The sequence below is a fragment of the Ornithorhynchus anatinus genome, chromosome 13 (assembly GCF_004115215.2).
Source record: "Ornithorhynchus anatinus isolate Pmale09 chromosome 13, mOrnAna1.pri.v4, whole genome shotgun sequence".
Classification (NCBI taxonomy): Eukaryota; Metazoa; Chordata; class Mammalia; order Monotremata; family Ornithorhynchidae; genus Ornithorhynchus; species Ornithorhynchus anatinus.
Window position 1 is genome coordinate 9,493,769 of NC_041740.1, and position 24,489 is coordinate 9,518,257.

Here is a 24,489-nt window from a genome sequence, read left to right on the forward strand (position 1 = left end):
CAAAATACCTCACTAAAATTTGGATCGGATATTAGAAAACATGATGTAGGATAATCCCAGTCAACACTAGATAAGATCAATTACTTCTAATCACAGTTTAAAGCACCTTTGGTTGCTAGTTTCTGAAATGCAAGATTTTAATATTTTAAAAAAAGATAATTAAAAAAATTCCATAAACTACAGCACACTATGTCCTTTAATCAATGCTCCTCTGAGACACAGACTAGTACAATTCGGGAATTGATGTAGTTAGGTCCTGAATCTGTCCCTGGAACTGCTGATTTTCAAAATGAACAATGTCATATCCCTAGAGTGCAGTGTGACAGCATGAAGGAAGGAGGAAAACAAAACACTGATGGAATTAATGGCTTAGGCTGCTAATCGATGTAATAAATTGAGAGTATGAGATGGAGGCTTGTCAGTAATACATTTCTGCTATTACACTCTGTAGGCACTCACCAAACATCACTGATGAATCAGTGGTATTTGGTGAATACCTATCAAGGGTTTAGCACTGTACTAAATCCTGGGGAGAGTATAACAGAAGTTATGGACATATTCCCTGCCCTCAAGGAGTTTACAGTCTCAGGAGGGAGACAGGTATACAAAAAGGATTTACAAACAGTGGGAGGCAGGAGGAAGAACCAGAATATAACAGGAAGTGGAAAAGAATGTCAGAATGAACACAGTTAAATGGAAACTTATGGCAAACCTATTGCCAGTTTTATTCTAGAGATTGATGTGACTCTCTTATGTTGGAAACTGGTTCTCTTTTTCTTCCCCTCTACAACATGTAAACTGGGCTCACAGGTGTACCCAAACATGCTTTGTTAATTTTCTAACCAGAGCTACCCATCTCTGTGGCCTGCAGTGAAAGGGGGAGGGAACAAACATGCCTACAGGGAATATTGCCAGTGCCCAAATGGTTTGGACCAGGTTCATATTTAGGGATCCTCAGACACAAATAGCTTTTGTTCAATAGCTTTACAATCCAGGAGGATTTTCCTGGCTTGAAATTGGGGTAGGTTAATGGGGAGGGAAGAGTAAGGAGGAAACAAAAAGGTACGCAAAGAGCATCTGGTCATCTAGCTTTATTCTGCCTATTTTTTTTTAATGGCATTAAGTGCTGACTTTGTGCCAGGCACTGTACTAAGTGCTTGAGTAGATACAAGCTAATCAGATTGAACACAGTCCATGTCTCATGTGGGAATCACAGTGGTAATCCCCATTTTACAGATAAGGTAACTGAGGCCCAGAGAAGTCAAGTGACTTGCTCAAGGTCACCCAGCAGACAAGTTGCAGAGCCAGGATTAGAACCTAGGTCTTTCTCATTCCCATGCTGTAGCCACTAGGCCATGCGGCTTCTAATCTGTAGGCTACTTGTGAGCAGGGAGTATATCTACCAACTCTGTTGTATTTTACTCTCCAGAGGGCTTAGTACAGTGGTCTGCACACAGTAAGCATTCAATAAATACAACTGATTGATTGATCATGGACCAAACCTACAAGATCTGGGGGACCCAAGGTATATCTGGATCATAAGCTGTTTCCTAGTGGCCCCAGTTTGCCCTGGCTCTTTTCATATTCCATCTTAGATTTTCTGCCTTTGCTCCTAGACAATAGTAGCCAGAATAGGACCTCAATCAATCAATAGTATTTATTTAGCACTTACTGTGCGCAGAGCACTGTACTCAGCACTTGGGAAATACAATACACACAGTCTTGAAAGCTTGTCTTACAACAAAGTATGAAACTCTTTTCCAAAACAGCAAAATAAACCCTCCTAGTTGTATTTTCATCACATCTCCTTCAGGAAATCTTCCCTGATTAATTTCCAAACTCTAATTTATTTCCCCCAAGTGCCTCTCCAGCATTTCTGCTCCACCAATGCCCTTAAATACTCTCAACCTCCTGCAGCACTAACTCATGTGTATATATCCACCTTTCTTTTTTCCTCCTGTTTATTTTAGCATCTGTCTCCCCCACTAGGCTCTAAGCTCTTTCAGGACACATATTGTATATACTGATTCTACTGTACTCTTCCAAATGCTTAGTACAGTGCTCAGCCCACACTAGGTGCTCAAAAAACACAATGGACTGACCGACTGAAGGGGTATTCTAACTTGGATTTTGCTGGTGATGGAGACTAATTAGATGATTTGATAAATACCACATTCTGATCTTTCATTTTCTAGATATTTGAAGATAGCAATATTTGTGGCATCTTTGAAATAGAGAACCATTTTCTTGGGTTTTCCATATGTGTACATGGGCTTGTGAATCTCCATGCTTACAGATCTCGTTGGATATGCCATCCAGTTCTGGTGCTTGGAAATGGTTCGTGGCTGTGATAAGATCATCAATATGGCATATCAATATATCTGTATATCATGGATATGTGCCATGTCTTTGCAGGTTGGTAGTTTTCCTGGGTTTTGAAGGGCCTCAAAAATGGTCAAAAATGTATGGAGAAAACTGAGTTGATGTTGAGGATTGAGGATTCTTGAGGATCCCTTCCTCGTCTGTGTTGTGTCCTCTAGACTGTAAGGTCGTTATGGGCAGGGAATGTGTCTGCTAATTCTAATTCAATTACTACAGTGCTCTGTACATAGTAAGCACTCCAATACCTCTCACTGATTGTGTCTGCACCCATCTTCGCTCATCAGTGATGCTGTGAAGGCATGTACAGCTAAGTAGGTCTCTAACTTTGTGTAAGAAGTTCTTGATTTCTTGAAGAACTGCAAAGGCTTGGATCTCCTCTGCTTTGACATCCAACCATCATGGGTGGGTTGGGGAGGAGAACAAGGGGAGAGGGGTGTGTGAGTATGTGAGTGTTATTGATGACTTGGAAAAAGGAACCAGGTGTGTTTTTTCCAATTTGTAGTTGGTACCAACTTGTTGGCATATTTAAAGATCAAATTAAATTCAAAGGGGACTTAAAATTTTTTAAGTGTTTCTTCAGGAACAGGAGGAGAAAGTGCGAGGAAAAACAATCAACAATTCAAATACAGGCTAAGGAAAGAAAGGCACAAATACAGAAGAATTAGATCTGGGATACAGTAACTTCAACATGAAAGTATTCAAGAAGGTAGGGCTAATACTAAAGGTTTACATAGTTCTGGGAGAGAGAAAAGAATATTAGAAGCTGGGGCCTGTTTCTTCTACTATTCTCAGCACTGCTGGACACTTACGACTCTTGTATCCAGTTCTGGTTACTGCATCATAAAAAAGAATATGGGAAAACGGAGAGGGACTGAGGTAAGACAGATAAGGATAACGGAATTAGCGGAAAATTGATTCTATGGGGGAAAATTAAAGGAATTGTGGTTGTTTAGCCCAGAGAAGAGATGGCGAATGGGTAACTGATAACTGACTTCAAATATATAGAAAGTTCCATGGGAAAGGAAGCTGGAAAATTGCTTTTCAAGTTCATAGAGGACTGCTGATGAAATGGCCCTTTTTTTCTTTTTTAAATGCTACTGGTTAAGCACCTATGATGTGCCCCGGAGAAGATACGAGAGAATCAGGTGGTACCGCACTTTCAGTCCTACAGTCTAGTTCGGAGGGAGGAAGATTTAATCCCCATTTTGTAGATATGGTAACTGAGGCACAGAGAAGTTAGGTGACTTGCCCAAGGTCACCCAGCAGACAAGTGGTGGAGTTGAGATTAAATCCTAGGTCCTGTGATTCCCAGACCTCTGCTTTTTCCACTAGGCTTTACTGCTCTTTAAAGGGCTTAGAGTAGGTGAGATTTCAGTTGGACATAAAACATAGCTAGGGCTGGGCGATGAAACACTAAAATAGGCTATTGCAAAGGAGAAGTAAAAGATGGTGCTCAGAGATATGTTAGAAAGAGTAGAGAGCCAGCCACTTGGACGTGACCCCTTAGAGTCCTGTCCATTCTGGTTCTATGATTCTACAGCTCTCACAACTGTCTTTTTGAGAGTTTGAACATAATGTGTGTGGGCGTAAACAAATTCATTCACTCAGCTGTATTTATTGAGCACTTACTGTGTGCAGAGCACTTCACTAAACTCTTGGGAGAGCACCGTATAACAATAAACAGACAACTTCTCTGCCCACAATGAGCTCACAGCATACAGTCTACCTGAACAGTACACACTGCTGTGAATTGTCCTGGCATTAAGAAACCAATGGTCAATTCTGTTTTGCAATGATGTTCTAGGTTGTGAACATATTCCCTTGTTGTTTTAGGAATTCAAGATCTTTTCTTTATAAAATTGCACCTGTCAATCAGTCAATAGTATTTATTGAGTGCCTTTTGTGCAGAGTGCAGACTTGTGAAAGTACATCAGAAATTAAAGGCAGGGCCACTATTAATGATGGCATCTGATAAGCAACTGTTACATACCAAGTATGAGGGTAGATATAAGATGATCAGATTGGACACATTCTCTGTGCTGCGTGGACTCATGGTCTAAAAGGAAAGGTGAGCCGGTACTTAATTCTCATTTTAGAGATGAGGCAACAAGGCAGAGAGAAGTTGAGTGACTCGCCCAAGGTCACCCAGTAGGCAATATCGGAGCCAGGATCTGAATCAAGGTTTCCTGACTCCCAGTTTGGTGTTCTTTCTACTAGACTACACAGCAAGCCCTTACAATCTAATAGGAACTTGCAATCATGGGAGAAAGAGAAAATGCAAAAGATAAGCAAGCGGTAAGGATTTTACAAGGGATCATAAAGGTAGAAGAAGTGGAGAGGATGAGGGAAGAGAAGGGGCATGAGGAGGAGATGGAAACTGGAAAAGGGGATCAAAAGGCATTTCCTGTCTCATAACGGATGGCATTCTCAATTCCTTTCCTTCCCACCAAAAAAACCCCTAAACCTCTCTGAACACTATACTCCCGGACTTCCAGTGGTAGGGTCTGAGGATGATAACTTTAAAAAAGTCTCTCTTCTTTCACCGCTTGCCTCAAAGTGAACCGAGGCCACGCTCTCCTGTGAGAAACACGTACCTTGATGCCAATGCTGCTGCTGCTTCTTATTTAATCTGTTACTGCCTGAGTTGGTCCCCCTGGGACTTCTGAGATTGGAGGCTTAGATTGAAGTGTGACCTCCTCCTCTCCTCAGATGAGCGAGAAGCAGTGGAGTCCAGAAGGAAGACTATGGGGTTGGGGATCAGGAGACCTGGGTTCTAATCCCAGCTCTGCCACTTCCGTGTCTTTGGGCACTTACCTTCTCTTTGTCTCAGTTTTCTCCTTTGAAAAAGGGTGATTAAATACTTTTTTAGGACATTTGTGAAGTGTATACTATGTGCCAGGCACTGTACTAGGTGTTGGTTATGAGCTGATCGGCTGACACAAGCTAATTAGGTTCGACACAGTCCATGTCCCCCAAGGAACTCATAGCTTTGAATCCCCATTTTACAGATGACGTAACTGCTTCCCTGTTCTCCCTCCTTTTAGACTGTGAGCCCCTTGACGGCCAGGAATTGTTTCTCTCTGGATTGGACTGTATCTATCCCTGTGTGTTTGGCATAAAGTAGGTACTTAAGTAGGAACCTTTATTATTATTAGTAGTAGTGGTAATAGTGATAGTTACTATTCTGTTTGCTCTAAACTGGGACCTGCTATCTCCCCTTGCTATTATATCTCCCACACATCACATATCTGAAGTAAGCAGCCTAATGACTAGGGAAAGAATGCCTAGAATTACCCTCAACCCATGCCATGAAATTATCACTTGGCCCTTCAGGCTGTCACCCATCTGTTATCATAATTCTGGAAAATTCCTTTCCAGATCAGGTATGAATGTATTTTTCCTTCCCTGAATTCAAGATCTTGATTTGTAACACTTATTATTCAGCATCTATTTCTGGGCCATGCCCCTTCTGGGCCACAGTGAAACTGTGGATAGCCGCAACTCACCCAGAAAGCCAGCGGAAGCTATTTCTGCGCCCCTGATGTAAGAACTCATAGTTTCATCCAAAAGCCTCGAACCGGCCAGACGCAGCATTACTGCCGGCAAGTAGGAAGCCTTATCCGACACGTTGGATCACCTGGTTGAACTCGAGCCACCTCAGGCCTCTTCACTTAAGGGTGACATTCAAGACGTCTTGACTCGGGTCAAGATCCCCCACGTCGGCATCTTGGCCGGGGGGCCGTGGTTTCCAGCCGCATCGCTTTCCGCCGGACAGTAGACGAGCCCTCCGAGGTTCCTGGGAGAGAGCTGCCAGCTCATCTGAGGGCTAGGAGTTTTTCTGAAGACAGTCACCGAGAGCCATGCAAATTGCAGTTGGGAGTGCAATCAATAGATGTGACAGACCGCAAGGCTGGCACTGGGGACGTAATGAAGGTGTGACTGCGTAAACGCCTGGCAGATAACAATGCTATAGGAAATTACAGGGCAGTGGCTGGATTGAATAAGTGCAGTGGAAAATGAGCTGCAGCTCTCAGGTCATGCTTTCCCGCTGCTGAAGTGTCTCTTGCACTTGTCCTTTGTAATTGTAAGTGGCAGCAGTGCCTTGTTGAATATGTTGAGGGCATGTAGCCAACCCTCATTTGTTCTGCATTACAATGCAATTCTTGCTGTTAACAGCTGATCTATAGTGTCAGTGACCACCTCCCAAGTGGACTAGACACAACTGGAAATGCCCACGCTCCTTTTAGTTAGGAGTCGAGAGAGGTAGGATTTAAATAATAATGAATACCTGATGTCCTCCTGCAAAGGTTGGGACTAAATCATCTTTGAGCTTTATTAAAAATGCTTTCTATGGAAGGCGGGTGGTGATGAGGCTACTGGTAACCAAGGCGGGAAGAGGTTCGGAGAGGATGCTAAAAACCCTAACCTATTGGGATAAAAGGTAGTTGGGAAGATTTTAAGATAAATTTATATTCTAGCAAATACTCTATCAAGGGAAATGGTATTTAGTTATTTGCTACCTAGCCTTAATGTCATCCATTTTTTCTGGAAATTTATACTGCTTCCCTTTAGGTTTGTTAGATGTAATGAAAAATCAAATCGATCTTCAATTTTGCTTCCAAATATAATATCGTGACACCTTCGTAATGGTGCTCGCATTCTGCAATTAATTATTAGCTTTTATTTTCTAAAACCGTATTGCTGAAGTTTTTGTTTTTGAGATTCAGTTGAGCACTTCAACCTACTCCAAACACTTCTTGAACGTAGCTGATATTTCATATTACTCATCAACATCTCTTGCCATTTATATTCTCCTTGCAAATGCCAGGTACTTCTGCCTATGAGTATCTCAAGCATTTTTAAATCAACATGAACTTGCTTTAGTCATTTAAAAATAAAGGTAAAATAAGTTAGAGCTCTAAATTTTTATTAAAATGTGAGTTGATCCAGAATGAACATACCAAATTACATTCTAATAGAATTTAAAGCCCTGATTTGTTTTACATTTATTTTAAAATGACTAAAGTAAATTCGTATTTATGTAAAGAGAAGGTTGGAGAAACAAATTGGGAGCTCCTGGCATTTGAAAGGAAAATTTAAATGGCAGAGAACATTTATAACGTGACAATCAGCATGGCCTAGTGGAAACAGCTCAGGCCTGGGACTCAGGGGACCTAGGTTCTAAACCCAGGTCTGCTGCTTGTCTGCTGTGTGACCTTGGGCAAGTCACTTAACTTCTCTGTGGCTCAGTTACTTCATCTGCAAAATGGGGATTAAGACTATGAGCCCCATATAGGGTATGTACTGTATTCAACCTAAATAGCTTGTTTCTACTCCAGGGTTCAGTACAGTGCCTGGCACGTAGTAAGCACTTAACAAATACCATAAAAATAGTCTTTGGGAATCTGTGTGACCAAATGTAATGTGAGTGGCTTCTGGTCAACAGGCCATGAAATTCTGTGTTTGTAAACCTTGTTTTTTTGCACTTTCTGTGGGAATGATTTCCAAACTGTAATACTGATTAAATCTTGACTTTGGCCATCAGCCTCTTTAGGAAACTGCTTTAATTATGATTACTTGGCCTTCCCAGCACATTTCCTTGGATTCCTCTGAATATAGGATGGTCAATTTCAGTTGAATCAATTACTCGATCAGTATTATTATTAATTACTCAGTATTTATTGAGCACTTACTGTGTGCAAACCACTGTACCACCATTTGGTATAATACAACAATAGAGTAGGTAGACACAATTCCTTTCCCACAGAATCTTAAAATCTAGGTTTGATGTTATTACAGTTTCTGAACTTACTGATAGCCCTTCACTGTCCGTAATGTCATCTTCTATGTAAATATATATATATATATATATGTATATCATATGCATCATTCTTATTTTGTGATTTAAATCATTTTAGCCCTTAGTCTTTAGTCATTCTGCATTAGAACTTTATACAACATAAAAAGTTTTCTCTGTGAATTTGATAAAAATCACATGATCAAACAGACTAATAAAAAAGCACTCTGCCTCTAAATGGTACTCCAAGGTTATCACAAAATTGAATGAAATTATTCTTATCCAAAAGGATTGCCTAACTATTTATGTACATCAGCTTCAATTTTAGTACCTCCTTCTGCCTTACTCATACACGGCCAAACAAAATCTTGTGAGGGAGGCTTCTCTCCCAGGATTTCGGGTTCCATCTGGACTTATAAAGCAGCAGAGAAATCATGAATAATTCTCTTCTTCAATATTTTCATTCCATTTTCAGATTTGAGACAGTTTTACACTTCAATGTTCTTCACACATCAGAAACTGAATGACAATGATTTTCTATTACCTCAAAATCCCTTCTATTCCAGGATCTACAAACTCTACTAAGTACTGTTTCAAACACAAAACCCAAGTGAGGAAATGGAGAGCCTGAAATACACAGCATGACAGAAGCATTCTTCTCACCTAGGAGTTTTTGATCCCTAAGTTTCCCATCTAACCAATGCCCTCTTCTAGTTTGAGAAAGGCCACATAATATGTTGCAAACTTCTGTATATTTGTAATGAAGAAACTCTTTTTAGTTCTATTAAAATTGTCTTGCAAGAGACAAGGCCTTATAAGGTCAGGCCCATCATTTTGGGCTATTTAAACCTGCTTCAAAGGCCAAACCACAAGGAGATTAAAGAATTTCAAAAGATCTTTTCAATGTGGATTTTTTTCAAGCCACAGACTCATCTAAATCAAAAAGTGATTACTTACACTGTGACCTGAAATGGTTATTACAACTTCCAGAAACATTACTCTTTTAGAGAATTTGGATGATTAAATCACCAACAAGCATATGACACTATCCAGGACCAAGGAAATTGAACAGGTGCATAAATGCCCTCTAGAACAGAGGTGGGCAAACCATGGCAGAGTTGAATCAATCAATTCATCATATTTATTGGGCACTCAATGTGTGCAGAGAACTCTACTAAGTACAGTGTAACAGAGTTTGTAGACATGTTCCCTGACCTCAGTGAGCATACAGCCTAGAGGGAGACAGACATTAATAAAAGTAAATTTTGGTTATGTTCATAAGTGTTCTGGGGCTGAAGATGGGGTGAATAAGGGGTACAAATCCAAGTGCGGGAGCAATGCAGAAGGGAGTGGGAGAAGAGGAAATGAGGGTTTAGTTGGGGAAGGCCTCTTGGAGGAGATGGGATTTTGATAAAACTTTGAAGATGGGGAGAATGATCGTCTGTCAGATATGAAGAGGGAGGGAAGTTCCAGGTGATATGGCTGAGGAGTTATCAGTGAGAGAGATGAGACTGAGGTACAGTGCCTAGGTTGGCAGTAGAGGAGTGATGTTTGTGGTCTGGGCTGTAGTAGAAAGTCAGAGAGGAAAGGTAGGAGGAGACAAGGTGATTGAATGTTTTAAAGCTTGATGGTAAGGAGTTTCAGTTTGGTGTGGAGGGGGATGGGCAACCATTGTAGGTTTTGACGAGTGGGGAAAACTTGGACTGAAGGATATGAAGAAAAATATTCTGGCCAGCAGAGCGAAGTACGGAATGAAGTGGGGAGAGACAGGGAGCAGGGAGGTCGGCAACCAAGCTGATGCAGTAATCAAGGCGGGGCAGGAAAAGTGCTTAGATTAACGTTAATACCAAACTGGATGGAGAGAAAAGGGCAGATTTTAGCAATGTTGGGAAGGTTGAACCGACAGGAATTGGTGACAGATTGAGTATGCGGGTTGAATGAGAGAGATGAGTCGAGGATAATGCCAAGGTTACAGACTCCAAGAGAACGCCAAGGTTACAGCCACTAAAATATCCAATTTAGTCCATGGGTGGAATTCGGCTGGCTCTGAGCCAACAGCCTCTGCCCCCTTGTACCTTGTTCTGTTTCAAAATGAGGATGTGGGAGGAAAACCTCGACTAACTCATGGCCCCGAGACCTGTGGAGCACAGAGATTACTGACTGTATCTGCGTCTGGCTCCTAGTTGGCATGGAGTCCGCTTTGGTTGGAAGGGCTTCGCTTCAGGAGTGTAAATTCTTCTTCCCTTCTTCCCCACTTCATCTTCTCTGGTCTTTACTGTCGGCCAAGCCCACAGCCACTTGGAAACTTACAAGACACTTCAAATCATTGCCAAAACATTAATTCTAAAAGTGTTCTCATAAATCATATCATATAGATCCTACCGGACAGCTTCCATGTAACAGTCGGTGGCATCTACTAGTTCTCTGCATTTAAACCTTATCATTATCACTTAAATCAATTGATAATTAAATGTAGGCCATTGATTTTTCTATTACTGTTCACCCTGTGCTGTGCAATGGTTCTCAATCTTTTTAATTACTGTCATGGTCAATAGCAGTGGGGTCTTTGTTATGAAGGCAGATTTTTATGGCATTTTTTAAGCGTTTACTATGTGCCAGGCACTGTACTAAGCACTGGGGTAGGTACAAACTAATCAAGTTGGACACAGTCAATATCCCACAGGGGGCTTACAGTCTCAATCCCTATTTTACAGATAAGGTAACTGAGGTACAGAGAAGTTACGTGACCTGCCCAACATCACACAGCAGACAAGCGATGGAGCCGGGAGTGGGGCCCCGGTCTTTCTGACCCCCAGGCCTATGCGCTATCCACTAGGCTTGCTGCTTCTAATTGTTATAGCAGTGACTTCATTACCAAGGTACCTGATGCTATCTTTAGGCTATATCAATACCTTCAGTATTGAGCACCTACACCATGCAGGTGTAGACACTTGAGCTTATACAATAAACATAGACAATGCAGTCCTCTAGCGGCTTACAGTCTAATGGACCAAAAACATTTTCACAAAAATCCCGGTGACTAAGTTGAAAGAAAATGGTGCAATTTGCTTGAGGTGTCCATCCAAAAAGGTGACAGAAACACAGAGTGACATCCACCCTGACAATAAGTATGGCAAAATGCTTTAATTTGTGAACCATCTATTTGAATACTATACTCTCTTTCTCTCCAATTTTATTCTTTTGATGTGACTGGCACTTCATCTCAATGCAATGTTCCAGAAGACTTGGAGAGACAGTTTATCAAACTGTGGCGGGGGGAAAAAAAATCTGCGTACTTTAGAGAAATCAAATCGTTTTGATACTATTCTCTGCTACCATGTCCGTGGCTTGCAAAAATTCATCTTAGATTTTGTTAGATGGGGACATACGGCACTGCGGTCTTCTCAAATTCCCCATCACTCTTACTGGGAGTTGGAAGCCCATACTTTCACGCCCCGCAGAAGATATTATCCTTGTTAAAGCCCAGTTCAGGATGATTTGTTTTGCTGTGTAACATCACTCCATTAGGTTTTACTTCCTCCTCTTTAAGATTATTCTGAAATGTTTCCTTGAGTAGAGAGAGGCAGGGACATGGAAACATCTGATAAGATATCACCATTTTTTAGTTTGAGGACCTGGTTCTTTTCAAATCATTACTGGAGATTTGGTTCTTTTGGTGTTCTATTTGAGTTTCCAGTTAATCATTCTCTGGGTCAGAAAGAGACTCAGCTCTGCTAATGGCCTTCTACGTGGCCTTAAGAAAGTCTTTCCTCTCTACTTGTGAATATCCCAGGACAATACACTGCACTAAATGGGTGAGGATTACTACAACTACTTAAACCTCTCAGGCCCTCAGTTTTCTCAATTATAAAGTGGGGAGAAGCTATCTGCTCTCCCTACCTCTTAGACTGTGAGACAGAGACCATGTTTAAGCTGATTATTTTATTCCCACTTCAGCACCTGGCTTATAGTAAACTGCTTAATAAAAATGCTATTCTTCCTCCGCTGCTTCTTCTTCTTCTTATCATCATCATTATGCAAAGTAGCTAATTGGTGGTTACCGACACCTTTGTGCAAACAGACCTGAGAACACAAACTACTCACCTCCTGTTAACCCTAAACTCATTATGGGCAGGGAACATTTAGACTAATTCTGCTGTACTGCACTCTCCCAAGGGCTTAGAACAGTGCTCTGCACATAGGAAGCACTCAATAAATACCACTGACTGATTGATTAATGGGGTTCGTTTTAGTTTATCCATTTTCACTCCAGGCCATAATAAATACCTTGTCATGTGTAAAAACAGACTGCATGGAGGTGAATCTCCCATTTGTTTCCTCATGCATTAGTCATTTGAGATCTGTGACAAAACGCTTTTAGTTTCTGTATTCTGGGAGCCTTATAAAATGAATCATCCAGGAAACTGGTGGCAATCATGCCTTCTCACTTCAGAAAAATTTAATTTTTGACATGTCAAAGGAATATGTTTGCCGATGGAGTTTCTGATATACTGTCATCTCAGCTATTTTCTGCCTGTTAAAGACCTACTTTTATATAAAACATGATTTTTGTCTCTATTGTCTCAAAGGTATGGCTAACATGGATCCTTTTAATATTTTAGCAACTTAACTGGAGAAGAGATATTACCTCTTTGAGTACCAGGCAAAGGTCACGGAGCTAATGCTAACCTCTGTCAACTCTAACACATCATAGAGGAAGGATGGATAATTATCGTTCTACTGTATTTTGCAAGATACCAGGGGTCATAGCAGTGGAATTGTTATGGTGTTGCAGACCAATAATTCAAGGCTTGTTTGCCTGTGCCGACTGTGAGCAAGTTGCTGAGGTCAAATGTAGTTACCATGCTATAATATGCTCTGAAATTTTAAGGATTTTTTTTAAAGCTAGTGCATAAGGTGAGTGTTTGCTGCTTTTGTGCAATGGGCATTCCAAAAAACCAGCAAGGCTTAGTAGATAGATCACAGGCCTGGGAGTCACAAGGTTGTGGGTTCTAATCCCGACTCTGCCGCTCATCTGCTGTGTGGCCTTGGGCAAGTCACTTCACTTTTCGGGACCTCAGTTATCTCATCTGCAAAATGGGGATTGAAACTGTGAGCCCCTTTTGGGACAGGGACTATGTCCCACCTGATTTACTTATAAGCATCCCAGCGCTTAGTACAATGCCTGGCACTTACTCAACACTTCATAAATAGCATAATTATTATTATTATTTTTAAAGAAAAAACCACATTAATAACCCCCCACGTTCTCTTTATGGTCTCATTCTCCTTGGAAATAGAGGACCTTTCCTTTTGTCTTTGAGGCACAGATTCCACTGAAGCTCTTGATGACCTAGGCGAGGGACAGAATTCCTTCTGATCCCTTGCCTCTCTCACTTTCTCTTCCTTCATGTCTTGCTTCTCCATTTGAACGCCGAGCCAAAGTGAAATGAGTTCATTAGTCTCAGGTCATTTCCAGGAGCTCTATAGTCCACAGAAAATCCCAATATTTTCCCCTAGAGACTAAGATCCTAAACTGTGGCTTTCTCACTCGTGTCAAGGAAAAAGAAACAAGAAAGAAGCAGCAAGAATCAGGTGAGAGACAGGTGTCATTGGAAGCTGTAAAGATAGGGCCAGTTTGTAGATATTCTAGAGACTACTTTTCTCCCTTTTTGCTTTGGGGAAGCATAAGCACAGTACTAACAGCTTTTCAAAGTCTCAAATATGAACTTCTGCTTTCTTCTTTGTTCCTTTCCACCCCAAACTGAACGATTACAGTGTAAAAACCTCTGCAACAGTTTAATCTTAATGCGGCCACAGGAGGTCACTCGAAAGCAGTCAAGTCTTCCCGGCCCTCAGTGAGGTAGGAATAATAATGTTGGTATTTGTTAAGCGCTTACTATGTGCCAAGCACTGTTCTGAGCGATCCATGCCCTTCAGGAGATTACAGTCTAAATAAATTACCAGCATTAATTATAGGTAGAAAGATGAAAAAGGAGACATGTGGGGGGGGGGAAGAACAAAAAAGGGAAAAAGGGGGAGGGAACGTTTGCTAACTCTGTTGCACTGTACTCTCCCAAGTGCTTAGTATAGTGTTCTGCACATAGTAAGCGGTCGATAAATACCACTGATTGATGGACACGAGTTAGTGCTTAAGTAATTGCTTAGGTAAGATACATTCAGAAGCGCTTGGGAAGGTTGTGAGTACTTAAGTGGCTCAGAAGTACTTAAGTAATTGGAAAATGAAGAAGTGTTGAACAGGCAGTAAGAGAAGAAAGGCAGATTTAGAAATTAATCAGGAAGGCCTCCTGGCAGAGATGTGATTTCAGAAATGCTATGACCTCTGAGTGCTTTGGTCTATGAAATACAGAGCTGTTTTATGGGTATAAAAATATAACATAGCAGGAACTCAGGTGCCTTTGGCCTAAGAGACATTTGACTATTTCACTTGGTGGAAGAAAGAATAGCTTCTGTGAAACACCATTTATTCAGTGCTAACATGCTTTTTCTCCCCAACCATCTGCCCAACCTTTTGACCTGCTAAGGGAGATGAAGTGAGCCAGTGTCTATATGAAGGGAGTGTATCCAAATATGTCATGTTATTTGCCCCAAGCTGTCTTTTTCTGGATCTGTATTTATCGTTCACACAGACCCAGGGAAATGAAAGCAGACAGCAAAAATATTCATTATTCTTTCTTGGAAAAATCATTCTGTTTGTGGACAATCTAGGACTGTCAAGATCCTCAGAATCAACATGGCACAAGGCCAACCTGTCTCTTACTAGAGTAGCCTTGGCTTTGATTTTGATCTAACACAAGGTGAACTAGTACGTGCTATTTTTCCTCACAGTTGAGTCTGATTCACCTTGAGAATGTTGGATTTTTTTGAACGGGCAATTGATCTATAGCTTCTTTGTGGGTGTCTCCTGATGGTCCCAAAACTTTGTATGATTGACAGCTGATGCCTAAGAGAAGTGGTAACCCTGATCCTTCCACTTTCTCATCCTAGTCCATATCTGGGAGTGCACTGGGCAGACAGTATGCATAGCGAGGCAAAGATGTCCCCTGTAAATCGGGTCAATGTTCTGGTGTCTAGAATCTTGGGGTAGGCTTGGGGGAATGACAGAGGATGTGTGCCTTCCCTAAGATGTTTTCCAACCTCTAAAAGCAACTGTAAGCACTGAGTAGCAGGAGTGCATTGTACTACACCTTTGCTAAAATATACATTTAACTGGAAATGTAGAAAGAATCACGATAATAATACTTATGGTATTTGTTAGGCACTCACTGTGTGCCAGGCACCGTACTGGGGTGGAGACAAGCAAATTGGGTTGGCCACAGCTCATGTCCCCCCACTTGGGGCTCACAGTCTCAAACCCCATTTTACAGATGAGGTAACTGAGGCCCAGAGAAGTGAAGTGGCTTGCCCAGGGCACACTGATAACTGAACACAACCAAAGCAAAAAGGAAAACTAAACAATTGTCTGGGTCAGCTGGGGAGTGTCAGCAGCAAATCTGGATCATTCAGACTGAAAAATCACCACTGGGAACTAAATGTTCTGCAGATGTACCGTAAACTTCAGTGCACTTTACCCAAGGCTTCTGGGGTAGCTCCAGAGCCTATCTGGGCAGGTTTAGTAACCGTGATAAGTTTTACATCAAAATTGAAGTGCAGTTACCATCTCTTTGGACAAAAGCCAGCTTAGATTGTAGATGCATAAGCATCCTCCTTCCCTGATCCAAAACAGGGAAGTTACAGATTAGTATTAATATGATGATGACGATATTTGTTAAGCATTTACTATGTGTCCAGACTTACTCTAAGTTCTGGGGTAGTTACAAGTTAATCAGGTCGGACAGAATTCCTGTCCCACATGGGGCTCACAGTGTAAGCAGTTCTCAGGCTGTGCAGAGGCGTACATATATAACAATAATAAAAAACAATACTGATAACTCTGATATTTGTTAAGCGCTTACTAAGTGGTGGGGTGGATACGAGCAAAATGGGTTGGACACAGTTCCTGTCCCAGCTGGGGCTCACAGTCTTAATTCCCACTTTACATTTGTGGTAAATGGGGCATAGAGAAGTGAAGTCATTTACCCAGGGTCATACAGCAGACAAGTGACAAGGCTGGGATTAGATCCCAGGTCCTTCTGATTCCCAGGCCCAGGCTCTTTCCACAAGGCCGTGCGCTGTGTTTCCTGCTACTTAAAGGACATGTTTCTGGTTTGCCAGTCATGTCTGTTTACCAACCCCATCACCTAAATCCTCGACTTTATGCCCAGGAGCATTTCCCAGGGTAAAATTCCAACTGGATCTAGACAAGATTCAGAACCCAAATCTCACCCACTGACTGTGCCAGGTTGCTATTTTAAACTGTAGACGGGACGGCAAGAAGGAAAACAAAGAGTTAAATGCACAAAGAAAAACAAAAAAAACCCCAAACAAAAAAACACAAAACAGCCCATATAAACTTGATAAGAACAGCGGCAACTAAAATAGTTGGTGAAAGGGAACAAAATGGCCTATCGTAATAGGTCTGTCTGGTATTTTTAAGGCAATTTAATCACTACATTTTCAGAAGTAGAAAAAGAAGATAGATTTTTTTGTGTGACAAAATGGTTTTTCACTGTACTCATGTCTAAAATAATTGGTAGTTCTGCTTCACCAATACATTTTAATTAATGTTAATTTTATTCTATATCAACTACCCACTAATAAGGTGGGGAAGTTTTTACAATTTATCATTTAGGAGATATAGCATGATTGTTTATCAATACACTAACAGAATGTGAGATGAGGTGCTGGAGCATTTAGCTGTTAAACATCGATCAACAAATTAGGGTTATAAAATATGTACCCATTAGTGAATCATGATTATTGAGCACTGGATCTCCTCACCAGATAAAATGGTCAATAAGCATTTAATCAGAAGAGGTGATTTAAAAAAATATAAAACATTAAAAATATTGTTGCATCCAACTGGAAAAGAAAAGCAGTGCTGAGTGGATGACTGAGAACATTAAAAATCAGTGGCAGATGGAGGCTTCTGTTCCTTACTCAAGGCTTAAGGGAAGAGTTAATACACGTTCATTTTAATATTCTTCCAGTGCACAAGCTTTTACTTGAGGAAAGCTTGATGAAGACACCTGGGAGTGCTAGTATTAGCCATGAAGAAGTCCCTTTAAAGGCTAATCAATCAATTGCATTTACTGAGCATCTGCTGTGTGCACAGCACTGTAATAATAATAATTATGGTGTTCGTTAAGTGCCTACTATGTGCCATGCACTGTACTAAGTGCTGGGTTGAATACAAGCAAATCGGTTTGGACACAGTCCCCCTCTCCCACTGGGGCTCACGTCTAAATCCCCATTTTACAGATGAGATAACCGAGGAAGAGAGAAGTGAAGTGTTTTGCCCAAGATCACACAGCAGACAAGTGGCGGAGGAGGGATTTAGAACTCATGACCTTCTGGCCCCCTGGCCCGAGCTCTATCCATTAAGCAGTGCTGTTTACTATGCATTTGGTAGAGGTGGAAGACACGATCCCTACCCTCAAAGACTTTACCAACATAGGAGACAGACATTGCAATAAATTAAAGATAGGGGGAATAACGGATTATAAAGATACTGAAATAAGGGCTGGGAAGTGAGTATCAAAGTGCTTAAGTGCATGGGCAAAACAGAAGAGCGGTGAAAGAATCCAGTCCCTCCCTGTCATCTCCCTTTGCTTACTGCTTTCCTTTTCTTCCTCTTCTTCCCCTTTCTTCTGCCTTCTCCCATCCCCTCAGCACTCGCCCTATTGCTCTAAACGCCTCAAGGTTCTGCCTTGAAGTCGGAGGCCGCATTCCAAGTGACAAGTTGGCACTCCTGGAGGCAACCTCAGCCATATCCTAGGAAAACAGTAAACCATCTCAGGTGAGTGTCTGTGTGACCTGCCAGAATTTCCCTTCCATTACAATGAGGTTGTCTTAATGATGATGATAATAACAATAATAATAATGAGATAGTATTTTTGTGTCAACCACTGTATTTGAGTGCTGTAGGAGATGCAAGATAATCAAGTTGGATACAGTCCCTGTCCCACATGGGACTTATGGTCTAGGTGGGAGGGAGAATAGATTTAGAGCCCCCATTTCCCAGATGAGGAAACGAGGTATGGCCAAGTTACGTGACTTGCCCAAGGTCACACAGCAGTCAAGAGCCTAGAGGAAAGCGCACAGGCCTGAGTCAGAGGACCTCGGTTCTAATCCTGACTCTGACAATCGCTTGCTCTGTGACTATAGGCAAGTCACTCAACTTCTCTGTGCCTCAGTTCTCCTTTTCTCCCTCCTGCTGAGACTATGAGTCTCATGCAGGACAGGGACTCTGTCCAACCTAATTAACTCGCACCTACCCCAGCCATCAGAACAGTGTTTGACACATAGTAAGTGCTTAACAAATACCATTTAAAAAAAAAAAGGGAAGCAGATCCAGCATTAGAACCCTGGCCCGTGCTCCTTCCACTAGGCCAGCCTGCTATCCATACTGTGCGTCTAACTAATGTTCACCCCCACCAAGCTAGTAGTATATTTTGATATTTCACCGTTGTGCCTTTCACGTGAATGAATGAATTAATTTACGGAGGGTGTAAAAAAGTGGTTTCAATGCCAGAAAAAAACCCGCTCAATACTTTCACTATAATGTTTAAAATAGTAAATATATGACAACACATTTGAAACTTTAAACATTATCCAAGTGTAAACCCAAACAAGATATTAGAAAACGAGACCTCTATAATTACTAAGCTTCATGCTTAGCTGAATTGCTCAACTGTTATTGCCATCGTCACACAGCAGGAGAGAAATTCAGATGTACCCAATAGACCACGGTCAGTCACTGGACCAGAGGCCATGGTGGGTGCCAAAATAGAAGATGCCAAGGGCTAAGTACACCAGTACCAAACCCAAGACATCCATACAGCATTGAAAATTCTGTATGAGCCAATAATCAATCAATCAATGGCATTTCTTGAATGCTTACTTGGTGCAGAACACTGTACTAAGCACTTGAGAAAGTATAACATAACAGAGTGGGTAGACATGTTCCCTGCGCACAGTGAGCTTAATCCTGCTAGGATGGGATTAACCCTTTTACAATCTCCTTAACACTCCTTTCATCCGTTAGAGTTGAACCTAGATGAATTTATTAACCATACCACTGCGATGTACACTTGAATCAATCGACCAATAGGGTTTATTGAGACCCTACTGTGCAGAGCACATTACTAAGCACTTGGGCAGGGCAGTTGAATTAGGAGACCCAAACCCTGCCCTCAAGGAGTTTACAATCTTGTCGTGGTAACATGGAGATAATTTGGATAGAAGGAAGAAGGAAAAGTGCAAGTGTTTTATGAGTGAGTGATTAATTATAAGGGTTCAGTGCAATAAGGCAGAGGCTGGGTGTAACACAGCTTAGTCACTGTCAGGCACGTGCTCACCACTATTTCATTTACCAAATCTACTTGAGCCAATTTATGGATCGTGTTATACCCAGAAAAGGCTCACATGTGGAAAGAGATTTCCCTACTATATCAATTTCTTCACTAAACGTGAGGGTTGCACTCCTGCAAAATGCCACGCAGAGAAAAGCTGTTGCTAGAGTACTCACTCCGTCCGACGCCAGGCGCTTGTTCACAGATCATCTCTTCCAAAAGCAGGGCCCGCTGTATCCAAATAGGCTCATATGGAATCAAGTTCATACATCAGTAATCTATCCAAAATACATAAGGAAAATCCTTAATATATCAGGACTGATTGTACTTTTATCACGCTTACATCATAGCGTGCAATTTTAACACATCTTGTAGGAGAAATGATTGTAATAGATGGCTCCACTGCACCCTCACCAAATGACCCTAATACAATATTTTTAGGTTAACCAGGCTCAGCTGCTGCCAATAACCATTTTCTTTTTTTTTTAAAAGTATTTGTTAAGCACTTACTATGTCCAGGCACTGTACTAAATGCTGGGATAGGTTCAAGTAAGTCAGGTTGGACACAGTCCTTGTCCCACAGAGGGCTCACAGTCCAAATCCCCATTTTACAGATCTAGTAACTGAGGCAGAGAGAAGTTAAGAGACTTACCCAAGGTCACCCAGAAGACATGTAGCAGAACTGGGTCCTTCTGACTTCCAGGCCCATGCTCTATCCACTATACCATGCTGCTTTTCTTGAGTTGAACAGGAACAGCTACTGTCCTCTCAGACCTTACTTTTTATTTATTTATTTTTTAACTGACTCCTCTCAGACCTTACTTTTTATTTATTTATTTTTTAACTGAGCAGTACTCGTTTAGAACCTTCAACTTGTCAGTAGTGGCCTCCAAACACTGTGTTTTTCTACTGCAATGACTTCCTCTCAGTGCGACTACCCATTAGATGAAAGAACAGCCAGAAATTCTATTTTAAAAAGATCTCCTAAAGAGCTAGCGTTCCACCATTATCAGGTCTCTGTGTCCCTAAAAGATTTTTGAGTTGTAAAAAAAATTCAGTGGGGCCATAGTTATCAAGGTTACTATTAGGAGTGAATCCAAGCTCTGATAAGAATTCTCTACTTTTATGATTATTATGGTATTTATTTAATGCTTACTGCGTTTCAAGCACCGTTTTAAGTGCTAGAGTCAGTCAGGTTGGACCCAGTGCCTGTCCAACATGGGGCTCACAGTCTAAGTAGAAGGGGAAACACGTATTTCAACCCCATTTTACAGTTGAGGACGCTGAGGCACAGAGAAGCAGTGTGGCCTAGTGAAAAGGGCCTGGGCCTGGGAGATAGAGGTACTGGATTCTAATTCCACCCCTGCCGGGTACTTGCTGTGTGACTTTGGTCAGGTTGCTTAACTTCTCTCTGCCTCAACTCCCTTATCTGCAAAAAAAGGGATGAAGACTGTGAACTCTAAGTGGGACAAGGACTGTGTACTTCCTGATCACCTTGTATCTAGTCCAGCACTTAGAACGATGCCTGGTACATTGTAGACACTTAACAAATACCACTTTTTTTTTCCAAAGTTGAGACTTTCCTAGGGTCACATAGCAAGCAATTACAGGAGCTGGGATTAGAACCCAAGTCCTCTACCTCCCAGGCCCATACTCTTTCCACTCTTGTTTCTTCTCTAGTGTAGAAATAACAATAGGATTACTTAATAACTTAATAATCTATGAACATGTTCATATAAAAATGATCTAATAATAATATCAGGCAACAGATGTTAATGCATGTGCATTTGCATCAAAGATTTAATACTTGAAAATCTTTTCTAAAACTGCATTTCAACACTTTTCTTCCCCTCTATTATTATCTAAATTACCCACGATTCGGACCACTGCATTGTGATAACGGAAATTACTGTTCTCTTATTATTGCATCTTTCATCCAAGAGATTATGATATATAAACTATTGTCCTTCTAAATGTTAAAATCAACCAATAAAGTATAGCTGTAATAATAGTTCTTATCCAGGAGGAGGTTAAAATTTGATTTCTGGATGACTCTCACATGGAATGTATGAACAAACACAAAATATTTTAACAGAGGGCAAAGGCATTATTTAGGCTATTCTTTCACTGAGTGAATTTTGAGAGATATTTAAAGTTAATACTTCTCCACACTCTTTATGGCATATTTTGTTTTATGCTAAACTGAATCCAAAGACCCCATTAATGAAGATGGTTTAATGCCTGTGCATTATTATAATGGACTTCTTTGTTCTCCACTTTCTCTCTGTCATAGACTAAGTCATTAATCAATGGGTGCTGAAAAATAATTGTCTAGTTTTTAACAATCTTCTATTGTTGAAACATTTGGAATTTTAAGATAAAGATGTACAGGCTCCCCTGGAAAAAATAGAGGTTTAAGATTCTCCTTCATGGACGTGTGGGCATATTGTTGGAAATGCAAAGCAGATGACCTGGTTTTGTTAACGTATTTTAAGGGGCCCTGTTTTTCAATTGCCTATTTAAATTGTGCTGGGAAAGTTGACTTCATTAATGTCAGGAAATAATGATTTTTCTATGATATTTTCCTCTTCTGGCATACTCATCAAGTGGAGAAGCCTTATAGAATTTAAAATAACATTAAAAATTGAAGTTAAATATTTCACACCAATAAAAATAAAGATAACAGTCTATTTAGATACCACTGTTCTTTTCATAAATAAGAAGCGTGGAATGACATAGTCGTCCGTAGCTCCATAAAGCTGATTCAGTACCTAAAAACTAGATGCATTCCATAACAGAGGAGCCATCGTCCATTTCCTCTGGTTCTCGAGTCAGTGTTTCTCTATTAGCACCCAACTAGATTTTTTAATTGCAAAGATTTGACATTCCTACGGCCCCTGAGGCATTCTGTGATTCACACAAATACTGCCCCGTGAACTTTGATTCCTCATCTCTCAGTCTGATTTCCCCATCTGGAAAATCATGATTTTGTGACCAGTTCAACTCACAGCACTTAAATCTAATGAAATAACAGTGTACAAAAATGCATCTTCCTTCCAGTTCCAACAACGTGCCTACATTTCCACAAAAGGGAGAATTGGGTTTTTTTTCAAAAGTACTATATATCTTTATCCTATGTTTCAAATGACTTACACTAGTGAGATAAATTATTATTTCTGGAAGTTTTGAGCCAGATTTTTCCAGAGACTAAGTTAGGCACATGGGAAGCAGCATTAACTCCTTCAAGCCTCTAGGATACCATCAGCAAATATCCCCTGTGAATGCATAACACCACTGCCTGTGAGATTTTATCAGTGTGCACAGAGGTGGCTGAAAAAAACAGTGTGTGACTGACAATATCTTCTGCGTCGTAAATGTGAAGATTGCCTCTTGCCATATTGGTATATTTGTTACCCACCACATCTGGCATAGTTTTCTTCACAAAACTTCCCAATGCCTCTATTCTCAGACAGCTACGTATTTCTGGCCTGTGCATGCCGAACTCACTATAAACCTATTTGGGTGTCCTTGTTGTCATCCACTCTCCTCACATGCCAAACTTCCAGAACACATGACGACCTTTAAGTTTATTAAGGTTCGTGTTTGGGAAGAAGGTGGAATCTCAAATCCCAAAGTAAATCCTTAGGTTCTATATCTATTTTAAACCAGTTAGGCAGAAATAGAAGGCACTTATTAGAGTATTGCAGGAAAAATTTCCTTCCAAGTTGGCAGCAGTAAATAGAAGAGCAGGAGGGCAACCCAGAAGAGAGAGAGCAGGGTGTGAGGATTTTCCTCTGGGAATTCTGGGAAGCAGCATGGCCTGGTGGAAAGATCACAAGCCTGGGAGGTTAAAGACCTGGATTCTAATCCCAGTTCCGCCACATGCCTGCTGTGTGACCGAGAGCAAGTCACTTGACTTCTCTGTGCCTCAGTTACCTCAACCTTAAAATGGGGATTATAGCTGTGAGCTCCATGTGGGACCTCTCCCCCGTTTAGACTGTGAGCCTGTTATTGGGCAGGGATTTTCTCTATCTGTTGCCAAATTGTACATTCCAAGCGCTTAGTCCAGTGCTCTGCACATAGTAAGCGCTCAATAAATACTCTTGAATGAATGAATGAATATGGGGCATGGACTGTGTCCAACCTGATTGTCTCATACCTACCTGGCAAATAATAAACACCTTTTACCATAAAAAAAAGAATCTTGATGTCATTCTGACACTATTACAACTTTGTACTGAACTAGAGCAAAAACATAATTTTCAAAGGCCTACGATCAAGAACTAGACTGCCTTGATATCAGGATGCTTACAAGTTGACAATTATTTTATGGCTATGAAAATTTTTGAATCTCTCCTCCTCACAGATATTTCATATTTTCCAACACATTCTTTCATCAAATATTACCTTCATTCTTATTTATCTTCTGAATGTCTAAAGCAGATACGTTCACTACTTCGAGCAAAAGTCACAGTTACTTTTTGTTCTTTTCTAATCTACTTTCCATATAGTGATTCCTTTGTTTTACAAATCTTCAAATTTTGTTTCCTTATTCAGCTCCCTTTCAATAAATTGAACAGACTTGGATTTATAAATTACTTAGTTCTTACCCGCTTGGGAGCATTTTGTTCACGGTACTTTACTCAATCATAGGCTGCAAGCTCATTGTGGGCAGGGAACATGTCTACCAACTCTGTTACACTGTACTCTCTCAAGTGCTTAGTACCAGAGTCTGCAAACAGTAGGCACTTAATAAATACAACTGAATGACTGTGGTCTTCTACCTCCCTTTTATTCACACCTTCCTCTTAAGTTGGACAAGCCTTTTTTTAATGG